Source organism: Melanerpes formicivorus, unplaced genomic scaffold, assembly GCF_026170545.1.
Source record: "Melanerpes formicivorus ecotype bairdi unplaced genomic scaffold, bMelFor1.0.p_v2 SCAF_19, whole genome shotgun sequence".
Taxonomy (NCBI): Eukaryota; Metazoa; Chordata; class Aves; order Piciformes; family Picidae; genus Melanerpes; species Melanerpes formicivorus.
This window is the reverse complement of record NW_027142371.1, coordinates 15949216-15961997: the sequence shown is the minus strand read 5'-3', so window position 1 is coordinate 15961997 and position 12782 is coordinate 15949216. Positions and strand designations below refer to the sequence as shown.

Genomic DNA, 12782 nt, shown 5'->3' with positions numbered 1-12782 from the left:
ACATCCTTCCCCTTTGAAATGGCAGGCAAAGGCTCACAAAAACCTGCTCTTAACTCTCTTTTCTCAGGCACAATCCAAGTCCCCCCGCAGCCCCCCCAGTGCTGCAGCATCCTGCTGGCTCCTGCTGCGGCAGCTTCACTGGGAGCAGAAGGGAACACTGCCAGGCCATGGGACCCAGAGCAAGCCTGCCCCAGCCTGACAGCAGCAAGACCCTGCCTCCAACTGCCAGCCCACTCCCAAGCCACTTTCCAGAGTTTGCTTCCTGGGGCAAAAGCAAAGGGTCACCTGCCTGGGTCACATCAAGCAGCTCTGCTGCAGATGCATGGTACAGACAGTGCCTGGCCAAGCACAGATGCGCCCAGCTGTGGAGCAAGGCACTTCTGCAACGAGGGAATAACCAACAGCAGGAGCATGGCCTGGGTTACTGCTGCTGAAATCCAATCTCTTGCAAAGCAGCAGGTACCAGCAGGTTCCACTCATTTTCTTACCCTGCAAACTGGGGCAAGCTGCAGCCAAGCTTTGGGCTTGTAGAGAAAACAACCAACCCATCCCTGAGCTCAGCAGCTGGCTGGAGCTTGTAGCTGGGCAAGGGACCTCTGCTCTGCATCTGCACCTTCTTGCTGCTCCTTCTAGGCCAAAGGTACAGAAACACAGAACCATTCAGGCTGAAAAGGCTTCAAGATCATTGAGTCTCTGCTCTACCAACCTGACCAGGTTTGGCTTGCTGGCATTTTTACCAGCTGGTTTTTGCTCTGGACCCCTGGAGCAGAACACGTAACCCAGCACGGTGGCAGTCACAGCATCCAATGCTCTCCAGCCTATCGGTGCCAATGAATTTGTGTTAGATCTCCTTCTAGACAGAAGGCACAAAGGTACAGTCCCATGACCACGCACTGGGACAGAAAAGAGGACTTCCTTCTGCAAAGATCTCACTTCTCCACATTTGGAATCATAAAGCTGTTTCATTAGAAAAGACCTCTAAGGACTTCTTTCTTCCAATTTCAGCCCCTCATGACCCTTGTTCCCATTGTGTTAAACTCTTCTCATTTATTGTAAATCCCACCAGCAGAGGAAGCCAACTGTTAAGTAAGAACTGGAATCTTGTCTGTTCTGATAAGTATCTGTGCTCAAACCACCACAGACTGTATTAAATAATTCAGAGCCTAGGAAGGCCTAACAGGAGAGGCTGAAGTCTCCTTGTCTGCATGGGGAATGGTTCTTCCTGCTGGAGGAGGGACAGGCTGGGGTTACAGCACAGGGAGCAGGAGCCTTGGCTTACACCAAAGGCTCTCCAGACTCCTCCACACCTTGGCTCCAGTCCTGGGAAACTCATGGGATCGCCCCAGGGGTACAGATGAGCTTCAGCCCATGCATGGCTCAAGACCAGGACCCTCATCAACCAATAAATCCTTCTAGAGTAAAATAAAGCCTGGCACAAAACCACTGCAAGGGACACCAGTAACCAAAGCCACTAACAGCATCTTACATGGCAGCACAATGCCACCCAGGATCAACATCACAGAATGGGTTGGAAGGGACCTTCAAGATCACCCAGTTCCAGCTCCCTGCCAGAGACCAGGTTGCTCAAGGTCCTGTCCAGCCTGGCCTTGCACACCTCCAGGGAGGAGGCATCCACAGCCTCCCTGGGCAACCTGTTCCAGTGTCTCCCCACCCTCACTAGGGGCTGCTGACTTGGCTCTGAACCCAGGCAGGTGGTGCAGAGCTCACAAGCAGCGGTCACAGCAGGAATTCTCCACCAGGGTCTCCTGCTCCTGCCAGAGCTGGGCAGGAGCCACCTTCCCTTCCTTCAGTGTCAGGAGCAAGGTCTCCCTGGCAACTCACCAGCCAGCTCCCAGTTCTCTCAGGCTGTCTGGGAATGATGTCACCAGGCACTGTAAATATCAAATGTCCCTGTCATGGCCCTGAGCTCTCCTCCCTCCCTCCCGGCTGGGAGCCGCGAGTGCTCTGCGCTGCACAGGACACCCACGGTGCTGAGGAGCGCTGAATGGGTACAGCCAGGTAGGATCCTGAGCTACAGCATCAGCAGCCTGCTGCTGCTAGACCCAGGCAGGAGCAGCTCTGTCCTGGTTGTGTAACCCAGCCTCACAGGACCTTCCCCATAATTACAGGGCCTTTCCCTGCAGTCCCACGGGGACCATATGCTGCCTTCATGAAAGGATGCTTGGAGTTAGCCTCCTCCCTAGCACAGTTTCTCTGTCTCCCCTAGAAACAGCAAAGAGAAGGAGGAAGGGGGGAGGGAATAAAGGTTTAATTAATCTTCATTTCATTTCTGCTGTGCTTTTAGCAAATGAAGAATAAAGAAGCTACCCCATCAGGTCTGTGCTACCTCCCTGGGCTGCCCTACTCATCCCTGTTCCTCACATTTGAGGTGAAGCTGCCAGCAGCCCTCTGCAGCCAACACAGAATGCCATTGCAGGAGCAGACTGGGTTCCAACCACTCTTCCAAACTCAGATCCCACTGGGATGCAGCTGCAGGGTGGATCACTGAGTAGTTTGGGTGGAAAGGAACCTTCACAGGTCACCCAGTCCAACCCCCTGCAGCCAGCAGGGACATCTGCAGCCAGAGCAGGCTGATCACAGCCACAACCAATCTGACCTGCAGTGGTGCAGCTCCCACCTCTGGGCAGCCTGGGCCAGGCTCTCCCCACCCTCAGTGTCAAACATTTCTCCCTTCTCTCCAGTCTCAGTCTCCCTCTTTCAGATAGGTGCTGACAATCCATCAACTTAATTTCCCTGAGGTTCTTAATAGCCATCTCCTCATGTGGAAAAGGGCCAAAAGAGCAAGGCCAGGTAGGACTGGGGCTCATTGGGGAGGATGAAGCAGGTTCTCTGCAGGGAACTGTGTTGGGCCAAAGCTCTGCACAAAGCACAGAGCCACAGAGGCTTCTTTGCTCTGTGGAGTGCTTGCATAGAGGGGTGCCAAGAATGGCAGATTCAGTGGGGGTGCTCCCCGGGTGCTCAGGTTCTTACATATGGATGAGTTAAGCCCAGGCAGCATCAAGTCCTCTCCTACTACAGCAGGTCTCCCAGATCTGGCCACTCCAAAGCACAGAATGGAGACCTGAGGTTGGGATGTGTCTCACCTGCTCGAGGATGTCTACATCCTCACCTCCCAGAAGCAGCAGTGGGGCAGGCACACAGAGTTCCCATTCCCTTCAGGCACTTTCTTTACCTTCCCCTGTACTCACAACCTCACACTAGGAAAGGCTAATCCATCACCAACTTAAAACCACTTTTCAGACCTCCATGCTGTTATTTATCCCAGGCTTAGATGGAAGATCAAACAATTCACAATCTAAGCCTCAGCAGCTAGCTCTGAGCACGCTCCAGCACGACTTGAGATGTTCCCACCACCCACAAACATGCATCAGGGGGAGTTCAGCCTAAGGGCTTAGAGGGGCAGCTCAGAGAAGGTTTCAGACTAGCTCTCATTTCTGTGATGGCAAAGAAAAACATCAGCAGTAACAAAAGGTCAGTGCAGAAGCTCTTCCTACCCCTCATTAGCTGGAGGAGAAGAAAGAAGCTGCTAAATAAGAATAAACATTACAAAAGCATCTTGATGTTGAAGTGAGGGACATGGGAAACAAGAACTCCTCAGTGGCCAACTCTGTGACCTGAGAACTCACACAGAGCTCAGGAAGTTCGCTGTTCTCCAGGTGGTTTTCCTTCCTACAAGCAGCAGCCATAACTGAGGGGGGAAAACCAACACAAAAAGACAAAGAGCCACAGCTAAGAGGGGTGAGCACGCAGGAGCCAGGGGACCAAGCCAGGAGGGCACAGTATGTTTCCGCGGCGCTGGGACAGATTAAATGCGTTGTCCCTCAGGCAGTGGAGCCCTCACCAAGTGGCAGCAATTTAGTGTAGACATAATGACATCAGGACTTGTCCCTCTGCCTCGGGGTGAGGTTTAATTGAGTGTGAAGTCAGCTTGTGGATGAGTGCTGCCATCAGCGTCTGGCTTCTCTGCAGCTCCCCAGAGAGATGGTACCTGAGGGGCTCTCCTTGCACCCTCAAGCTCCCAAACTGATATACAACGAGGCAGCTTTCTGCAGGGCCACCAAACAGGCTGGAGATGAGCCTGAGAAGGGCCTCCCCAGGAGAAATGACACAGGGACATTCCTCTGGCACTGGCAGTATCTCAGAGGAGCCTGTCTGCGTTTCCCAGGGTGCCTCTTCTGATACCCCTGGAGAATGACAGCACCTTGCAAATCTCTCTTCTCTCCTGATTAAGAGAAATCCCACCAGCCAAAAACTCAACATCAGCAAATCAGCCTCAGTGAAGAAAGGAAGGAACAACTCCTGCTTCCTCCTTGGTCATGAGCCACTAGAACAAACATCATAGAATAGTTTGGGTTTGAAGGGACTTTAAAAGGTCCCAACTCCCTGCAGCCAGCAGGGACATCCCCAACTAGAGCAGGTTGCTCAGAGCCACATCAACCCTGACCTTGAATGTCTCCAGGGATGGAGTCTCCACCACAGGCAACCCATTCCAGTGTCTCACCACCATCCTAATGTCCAATGCAAACCTCCCTTTCTTCAGCTGAGAACCATTCCCCTACCCTTCTCTGGTTGAAAACCACTGCTCCTGGGTCTGGACAGCAGTGCACCGTGTCCCTGCAAGGTGTCCTAGCAGACAGACAAACATCCCATGCAGATTCCTACCCATGCTCCAGACGACCATGTTCCTTCAGCCAGGAGACAGGACCAGCAGCATCAAGCTTCCAAAGGCTGAAGCCACTTTGAGGGTTGGTTTTGCTGCTCATTCAAGCCTTGAATCTTTATATAGAGTCAGGGCAGGATCCAGAAGCGGAAGAGAGACACCCACTCCCAGGAGTGTCACACAGACTGCAATAAATATCTCCCTGCCTAAGGAGATGACTCAGGGAGCTCACTAGTCCTCCTTAGAGCACAGATCCTTGCTAATAACCCCCAGGAAAATTGGAGGCCAGCCCAGCAAGAGGTCACCTGGACAAGGCATGGCATTCCCAGCCCTGCAAGATGCAGAAGAAGAGGATGAATGAACCACGTCAAGAAATCAGTGTGCAGCACTGAAGCCATGGCCACACCAGCACAAGCCCTTCATGCAGCTTATCTGACTCAAGGCCAAGGAGTGCTCATTACCAGAGAGAGGTTTTGGTTCCCCCTGGACATCCTGGGAGCATCCAGGCATAACCACCATAGGGCTTGAAGGGGCAGGAGGCAACATGGCCCTGGTTGGTCCCTCTATAATAGATATTTACATCTAACTCCTTCCCTTCTGGGTGAAAGATGGGAGTGCTCTGACATCCATTGTTACCTTCCTCAGACCGGATAGCGAGCCTCTGAGCATCACAAACTCAACTGACAGCCACTTTGAGACTCCAAGTTGTGCAAGAGCTCATAAACAAGCAGCAGAAAGTCTCCCAGCAGTCATTTCACTGCCACAGCTGACACCTGAAGAGGGAGAGTGCCAATAAGCCATTTCACAGCCCTCTCCACACTGCATTTGTAATGAACACCAAGATCACAACAAACCATCCCAGCATGGGTGCTCTGCCTACCCAGGGAAGATGCTGCCTTCCCCCTCCCAGCCCAGTCACCTCTGCTGAGGTGGATTTCCCACCAAACAGGCTGGCCCGTGTCCCTGCCAGGCTGCTCTACCCAAAGCAGACTCTGCTTTCCCCTCCCTGAAGGTGCTCAAGGCCAGGTTGGACAGGAACCTGCTCCAGTGTGAGGTGTCCCTGCCCACGGCAGGGGGTTGGAACTGGATGAGCTTTAAGGCCCCTGCCAACCCAACCCATTCCATGATCTATGATCATTCTTTTGCAGACCCAAGAAGCACAATTAGAAACCAACCCAACAATTGAAAAGCAAACAGAGAGTTGGGCAAACTGTTACCAAGTGGAGCAAAGCCAGCACTGCCCAGCAGGTCCCCAGCAGCAGCTTCTCATCTGCCTTTGCTGTTTGGTGTGAGGTCCTCACAGCAGGGACTGCCTTGGTTTGCTTGCTGCATAGAGGCTTCTAGACTGCTCTAGAGCCCAAGTCTTAATAGGAGCTGCTGAGGGAGCTGGGAGTGTTCAGCCTGGAGAAAAGGAGGTTGAGGGGAGACCTTCTGGCCCTCTACAGCCCCCTGAAAGGAGGCTGGAGCCAGGTGGGGGTTGGTCTCTCTTACCAATGAACAAGAGGAAATGGCCTCAGGTTGCACCATGGGAGGTTTAGGTTGGCCATGAGGAACAATTTCTTCCCTTGAGGGTTGTCAAAGTCTGGCCCAGGCTGCCCTGAGCAGTGGTGCAGTCCCCATCCTGCAGAGGTTTCAGAGCCATGGAGATGTGGTGCTGAGGACCATGGTTTAGTGGTGCCCCAGCAGTGCCCCAGGGTTGGACTTGATGATGTTGAAGGCATCTTCTAAACAAAAGAGTTCTATGATGGCATTTCCAGCAGGGCTGCTTGCCCACTGCTGCAACATCAATGGAGAGCAGCTTTTTGTTGGTATTTAACTACCCTGTGACTGAGGCTCTCCCATTCCCGTTGCACCACTGTTAGTCTCTCCAACCATAAGCACCCAAGGCTGCAACCAGCTCACTTCTCAGGTACTCAAACACAAACTACTACATTCACCCAGGAGACAGAGGTGTGCATGAGTCACCTCTGAGTCAGGGCTGCTGCCAGCTCTTTGTTAATTCCTGGGCATCATAAACACTTCACAGAGAGTGACAGCACACCTGTGGAAGCAGCACTGGGATTGCCTGCCCTGCCACGCTCACCCATGGCAGCCGCAGCTCAGCTGCCACCCCAGCAGTGTTTTGCTTTAGCAGAGTTACCTTCTCAGGCTGGGAGAGCTCTGGAGGAGGAAGCAGCACTGCCAGGCAGTTCAGGGTTTGTTTGCAAATGAGGCATTTGTGAAACCCTGGGAAAGACCCTCCAGAAGGCAACAACCTCTGCCTCTTCCAATCTTGTCCTGGCTGGAGAAGATGGAGAGAGGCCACCCCCTACCCCAAGCAGGGACACTCATTCCCTTGCCTGTCCTCATTTCCCTGTCCCACCCTTCCTGGGGAGGCATCAAAAAGAAAGGAAGAACACAGCTGTAGCTGTTTAGGACTTCAGCATTAACAAAGCTTGATTGCCTTCTGATTTCCCCTGGGTCTGGGCCTTCAGCCCCTCAAGAGCAGAGCAGGCTTTGCTAGAAAGGTTTCCTCCTCAGAACTGCATCTCAAAGATGGCTGAGTGAATGTGGACCTCAGATCCTGGTCATCCCATTTCAGTGTGGACCAGCACCACCTCTCACCTTGACTTTACCTGGCAGGGTGCCCACAGTGTAGTTCTGGCTCTAAACATCCCACCTCAAGCTCCTGCAAGCTGTGGCAGGAGGTGGGAGATGGCTCAGCTCACTTCAGTTTGAAGTCAGGCCCAGCCCTGTCCCTTCTCCTTGCTGCCTGAGCTCATCCCACACAGATTTCACCTGGGGATATACAGGGGAACTGAGCCTCCCTTTGTCTCCAGAGAGAAATGAGCATCTCCAGGAGGCAGTCCTGCCCCCTGAGCCTGGGTTTCTGTGAGGAACCCAGCAGGCATCTGAGCACCACCAAATCCTGGCCAAAAGCCCATTCCACCTGCATCTTCTGGAGCATTGCACGTCCTGAATCAAAGCAAGTGACTGCTCAGTCACAGGGCTGGAAAAGCCAGGGAAGCTGCACCCAGTGACTCTGATGAAGCTTTACATCACCTCCCTGCAGCAGCAGGAGCAAGAAGCAGATCATCTCACAGGTCTTCTGCTCCCCATGCCTTGGGAAAGGCTGCCAAGAGCCTGCCCTTTGACATCCAATCCACCCAAAAAGTCACTGGACAGATGCTTATAAACAACAAAGCTTTTCACACATCTAAAAAGCATCTTAAGTGGCTGGAGAGATGCCAAGGGGAGACCAGAGAGCATTCTGGAGGGATGCTCCAGTTTCTTTCATTTATTGGCAGTTAGACAGCCCAGAAATGTGATGCAGCAGCTCTCCCCATGCCTGCCAGAGCCTTGGGTGAGATACTCCCCACCAGCCAACGCTGCATGGCATTAATTCAGTGCCTCAGAACAAACACACATGAGCCCCAAAAACCACCTCCAGTGCAAGCAGCACAGGAGGCTCCTTCACCACCCAGGAAAAGGCCAGGAGAGCCTGGGGTGCTGAGACACTGGAATAAGCCCAGGGAGGTTGTGGATGTCTCCTGCCAGGCCCAGTTGGATGAAGTCTTGAGCAACCTGGGCTAGGGGCAGGTATCCCTGCCCATGGCAGGGGGTTGGAGCTGGATGAGCTTTGAGGTCCCTTCCAAGACAACCCATTCTGTGAAGCTATGGCCTAAGAAGCCAGCCAAGCACCTGGGCTACCTTCAGTGCTTACAGAGGGCTAAGTGCTGCTCAGATCCCAGAAGCCAAGTACCAAACTTACATTCTTTTTATCCCAAGAAAACCCCCTAGTGCCTGACACCACAACTGCCTACCCTGCTCCTCCTGTCCCATCAAACAAATCACTCTTGATGTCCCTTCCCTCTGCTGCAATGCATAAAACCAAACCTAAACCCCAAAGCAACCAAGCACTCAGTTGCTGCTGAGTGCCTCTCCGTAAGCACTGCACATCTTGCCTCTGCTGCAGCATCTGGGGCTTGATTTTTGGGTTATTGCTTCTTATTTATAATACATGGAGCCACAGCAGGCTTCATCTGGCTGAGGTGTGCTGCAGCACAAAAGGAGGTCACCTGGAGGATCAGCTTGTTTTTCCTCCCCTGCATGTCAGTGTGGGGTGCCTGTGACGGCTGGAACATGACACATTGCAGCGACTGAAATCAGGCTGCTCCCACCGAGCTCTGACTAAGCAGCTGGAGAGGAGCTCATGAGGCATCAGCACTGTGAAGGTCTCCCTGCTCTCCAGGGCAGAGGGCATCAAGACTGTAGGTCAAAGCCCAGCAGGTCCGTGAAACTCAGCACGTGGGAGATGTGTACAGGAGGTGAGGAGGACAACACAGCAGGTCCCTGAACGGCACCTAGTGGATGGGCTGAGTTTGGTGGCATCAGACCTGCCAGCAACATCCCCAGCTCACCATGAACCACACAGTGCCTGGGGATGGACAAAGGAAGCTGTCAGACTAAATTCACCCTCAATTAGCAAATGCCACTAAAAGAGTATGAAAATTAAGTGGAAAATGAAAACAGAAGCTTGCCTAAAAGCCAAGCCCAGAAAGAAGGTTTGGGTCCTTCAGCCCCCAGGGAGCAGCCATGCTTCCACCAGCCCCTGGGACCTCCAGAGCAGCAGCTGCACCAAGCCTCCATCCTCCCACAGTCCTAGCCATGGCCATGCCAGGATTTGGGCAGCACAGAGAGGAGACATTCTGGAGAGAGAGGTGGCTGCTGGCTGGGGGAAAAGGAACAAAGCAAATGGGATGTGGATGGCACAGGGAAACTCTAATAGAATTAGATGGGGAGGAAATGTTCTTCCTGACTATAATTTAAGTCCAGGCACTTGCTTAATTAACTGGATGTACGGTGCACAGTATGCAGATGAAAAATGCACCCAAACTATTTTTATCTCAGTTAGAAAGATGCATTGAGGCTGTACACTCAGAGCAGGAAAGGCAGGAATTACAGCGGTCCTGAGCCTCTGAGCACAGGCTGCTCTCTGGCTGCTGTCCCAAACCCAGCCCCTCTCCTTAAGTTCTGGGACCAAAGGTGCTGCTCACCCAGGGGATCAGCAAACGTGTCTCCAGCTGCATCAGGCTACAGGGGTGCCCAGTGGCAGTCCTTTGCTCAGGCTGGCACAGAACACAGTGGTGCCTCCTAAAGTAAGGTGGCAGATGGGACCAAAAATCACTTTCCTGCACTGCAGCCCTTCAAACTCAGCACAGGACAGGTTACAGTCACCAAGGTAAAATGACTAGAAGAAAGCAAAACAAAACACCACAAAGCCATTGAAAGGAATTAAATGGAAGAGTTTTGGAAGCAAAAATGCCTCCCTGAGCAGAGAACTAACTCAAGATGTAAGAGCTAAGCCTGGCCTGATACTTAGACACAGCTCAACTGTTCAAGTTCCAGCTCAGCCTCGAGCAGAGTGAGGCCATGTGCTGCATTGCAAAGGTGCTGTCAAAAAAGAAAGGGTTAAAAATAGCAAAGCAAAGATGCTAAGAGAAATACTGAGATGAGGCAGAGAGGAAGCTCAGGCCTCTGAAACCCAGCTCTGCTCAAACGTGGGAGCACCAGCAGCAGCTGCCCATGGGGCTGTGCAAAATGCTTCTATTCTGTATAACCTGTACACACACAGCTGCCATGAGCAGTACCCAGTGCAGGAAGAGGTATTGAGCATACAACTGAATCATGACAGGAACACAAAGCACAGCTCTGGCTCACAGGGCTGAGGGCTTTGGCTCACAGGGGCAACATCCAAGACGAGACCCAGCTCATCAGCTTGGGGCTGGGGTAGGTGGGAGCTGCTCTGAATTTCTCTGGTTTCTTGTGCATGAAATGGTGCAAGGGTGAATGAGCAGCAACAGGAAGAGGCAGGGAAAGAAACTGCAGGATTGCAGCTAGGATGCAGTGCAGGAAAGCAGCGCAGCTTGCACAGGCAGCTCAAGGCAGTGCAGTGCCAGCCTGGGAGGTGTCGCTCTGCAGGAGGCACTGCTCAGAGGTGCCTACACACGGGCACCTCTCAGGTTCATCAGGGCCTCTCCATGCTGGAAGAGTCTCTATAGTTTGTGTCTTGGCCATTGGGTGAGGGAAGCTGTCTGAGCAGCGCAGCAGCCCCAGAGAAGCTCTGCATCTATGCACAGTGGATGTATAAGCATCTCGACAAGCCAAAACCCAGCCGTGCAGGTCTGCCTATCACACCACACTGCAAACAGATCCTAAACCTTCATTCAAGAACGTCCCTGGGAGAAGCTTAAGTAGAGAAATTAGAGGCTGGGGTGAAGGGGCTGAGCAGAGTCTACAATAGCAGCAGGAGGAGGCTCCCTCATCCCCAGCCTCCTGCAGGATTCCCACTCCTGTGGCATGACACCAAAGGTGCTGTGGTGCTCAAGGCAATGGCCAGCTCGGGGGTGTGGGCAGGACCCCAATAGTCACCAGGACACTGAGGTGACTCCAGCTCATCCATACAAACTTTATGACCTTGAGCCAGTCTCTTCATCCTCCCATATCTTCGACTACACAGCCACTAAGCTTTTTATCTGTCCTGTCTGCCTGGATTAGTGGCTTCTAGCTGCAGATGGCCAGGAAAGCCCCTCCCTGCCCCATCCAGACACACAGAGCTGGCAGGGGCATGCCAGCTCCAGAGGGCAATAGCTGGTGACTTTGTGGGACTTTTACCACATCCTTCAGCTCTTTAAATAATATCTAAGCAAGCTGCCATGGCTAAACAGGGCACATGAGGAGCCCAGAAAACCTCCCCAAACGCTGTCAAAAAGTGTTGTAGCACCTTCAGAGATGCAGGAGCTGTTACCAGCCCTGAACTCAGGCTCCATTTCCCAACAGGAGCATGGGTGAGGGTCATGGGATGGATTTGTGGTGATTACATCTGGCTGCTCAGGTACCCATTCCAAGATGAGTTAGGAAGACCGCAGCAGGCACAAGTCAGGTCATAAGCCCAGGAGAATTGCATCCACTTGGGCTGGGGTTGGGGGGAGGCAGCTACATGGTGGCAGCCAAGGGGCATCCCAGCCTGGCACTCAGCACAGGGGACTCATAGGAAAGTGACCTTTGGGGAGGTCTGTTTGGGATGCCCCTACTCCTACCCCATGAGGATTGCTGGTTGCCCAAGCAAATGCCACCACAGAGAGCAAAACAGGTCAAAAGTTAAGACAGCGCAGATGACTAAGTCAAAGATGCTGACAAAGCTCTCAAACCAGTCCTACTCTTTCCACTTGGCTTCCAGCCCCTTCTACCTCTTCCAGTGCCACCCCAGTGTCCCCAGGCTGGTGGTCTCACCTGTACCCAGCAGCACACAGCTCACTTTGCACACATCCCCCCCAGCACACACACCACTCCCAGCTGGAGCAGTCTGTCCCTCCACACCAGTCTGGAGGATTTTGCCACACCAACCACTGACAGCTCCAGAGGAGAGGCCTGAGCATGAGGAACACACAGGACTCCCAGTGCTGGGCTTCACGCTCCTCATAGAGACAACTGAGCTCCAGAGGCGCTCTCTCTCCTCCTCTCCCATTTCCCCAGAGGGATGAGCTCCCGACAAGGACCCCAACTCACTGCAGTGCTCAGCAGAGCTCCCCCTTCCTCCCAGCCAGCATTTCACCTCTCCAGCACCCCTGGGAGGCATCAATGTACAAAATGGCTGAGGACCAGAAAGCATCTCCCAGCACCTTATCTGAGAACAGCACAGCAGCAAGAGATGAGGAAAAACAAAACCTAAAGCCCTGAAAAGCACCGAAGCAACTCTTGCTGGGGCTGACAGAGGCCTTTGCCAGGACGAACAACATGCAAACCAAAACCCCCATCAGCACCAAGGGAAGGAGCACCCCAGGCCTGCAGAAGAGCCTGGTGGGACTGTAGAAAGCCCCAGAGGGAAGGGAGTTGCAGCAGCACAGCAATTTATCTTGACCCTCCCTCTGCAATCCTCTGAACAAGGGGAAGTCATCTGCGCTCCCTCTGCAGCAAGGGCTTAGAGCTGGGCAGTCAGGTCAGATGTGGCCATTCCTGGCTAAAACAACAATAATAATTTTAAAACAATAAAAAAATAGGGCAGAAGGGAGATTTGTGCACCCTGGGACTGCTCCTTTGTTTACCAGCTCCATCGCTGTGC

At 53.0% G+C, this 12782-nt stretch overlaps 1 protein-coding gene across 11 annotated transcripts in view; it reads right to left on the bottom strand.

Annotated features, from left to right (window-relative positions):
- The window catches only part of KCNQ2 (potassium voltage-gated channel subfamily Q member 2), a 72874-nt gene that overhangs the window by 58875 nt on the left and 1217 nt on the right, over positions 1-12782 (bottom strand). The gene's annotated exons all lie outside the window — the stretch shown is intronic.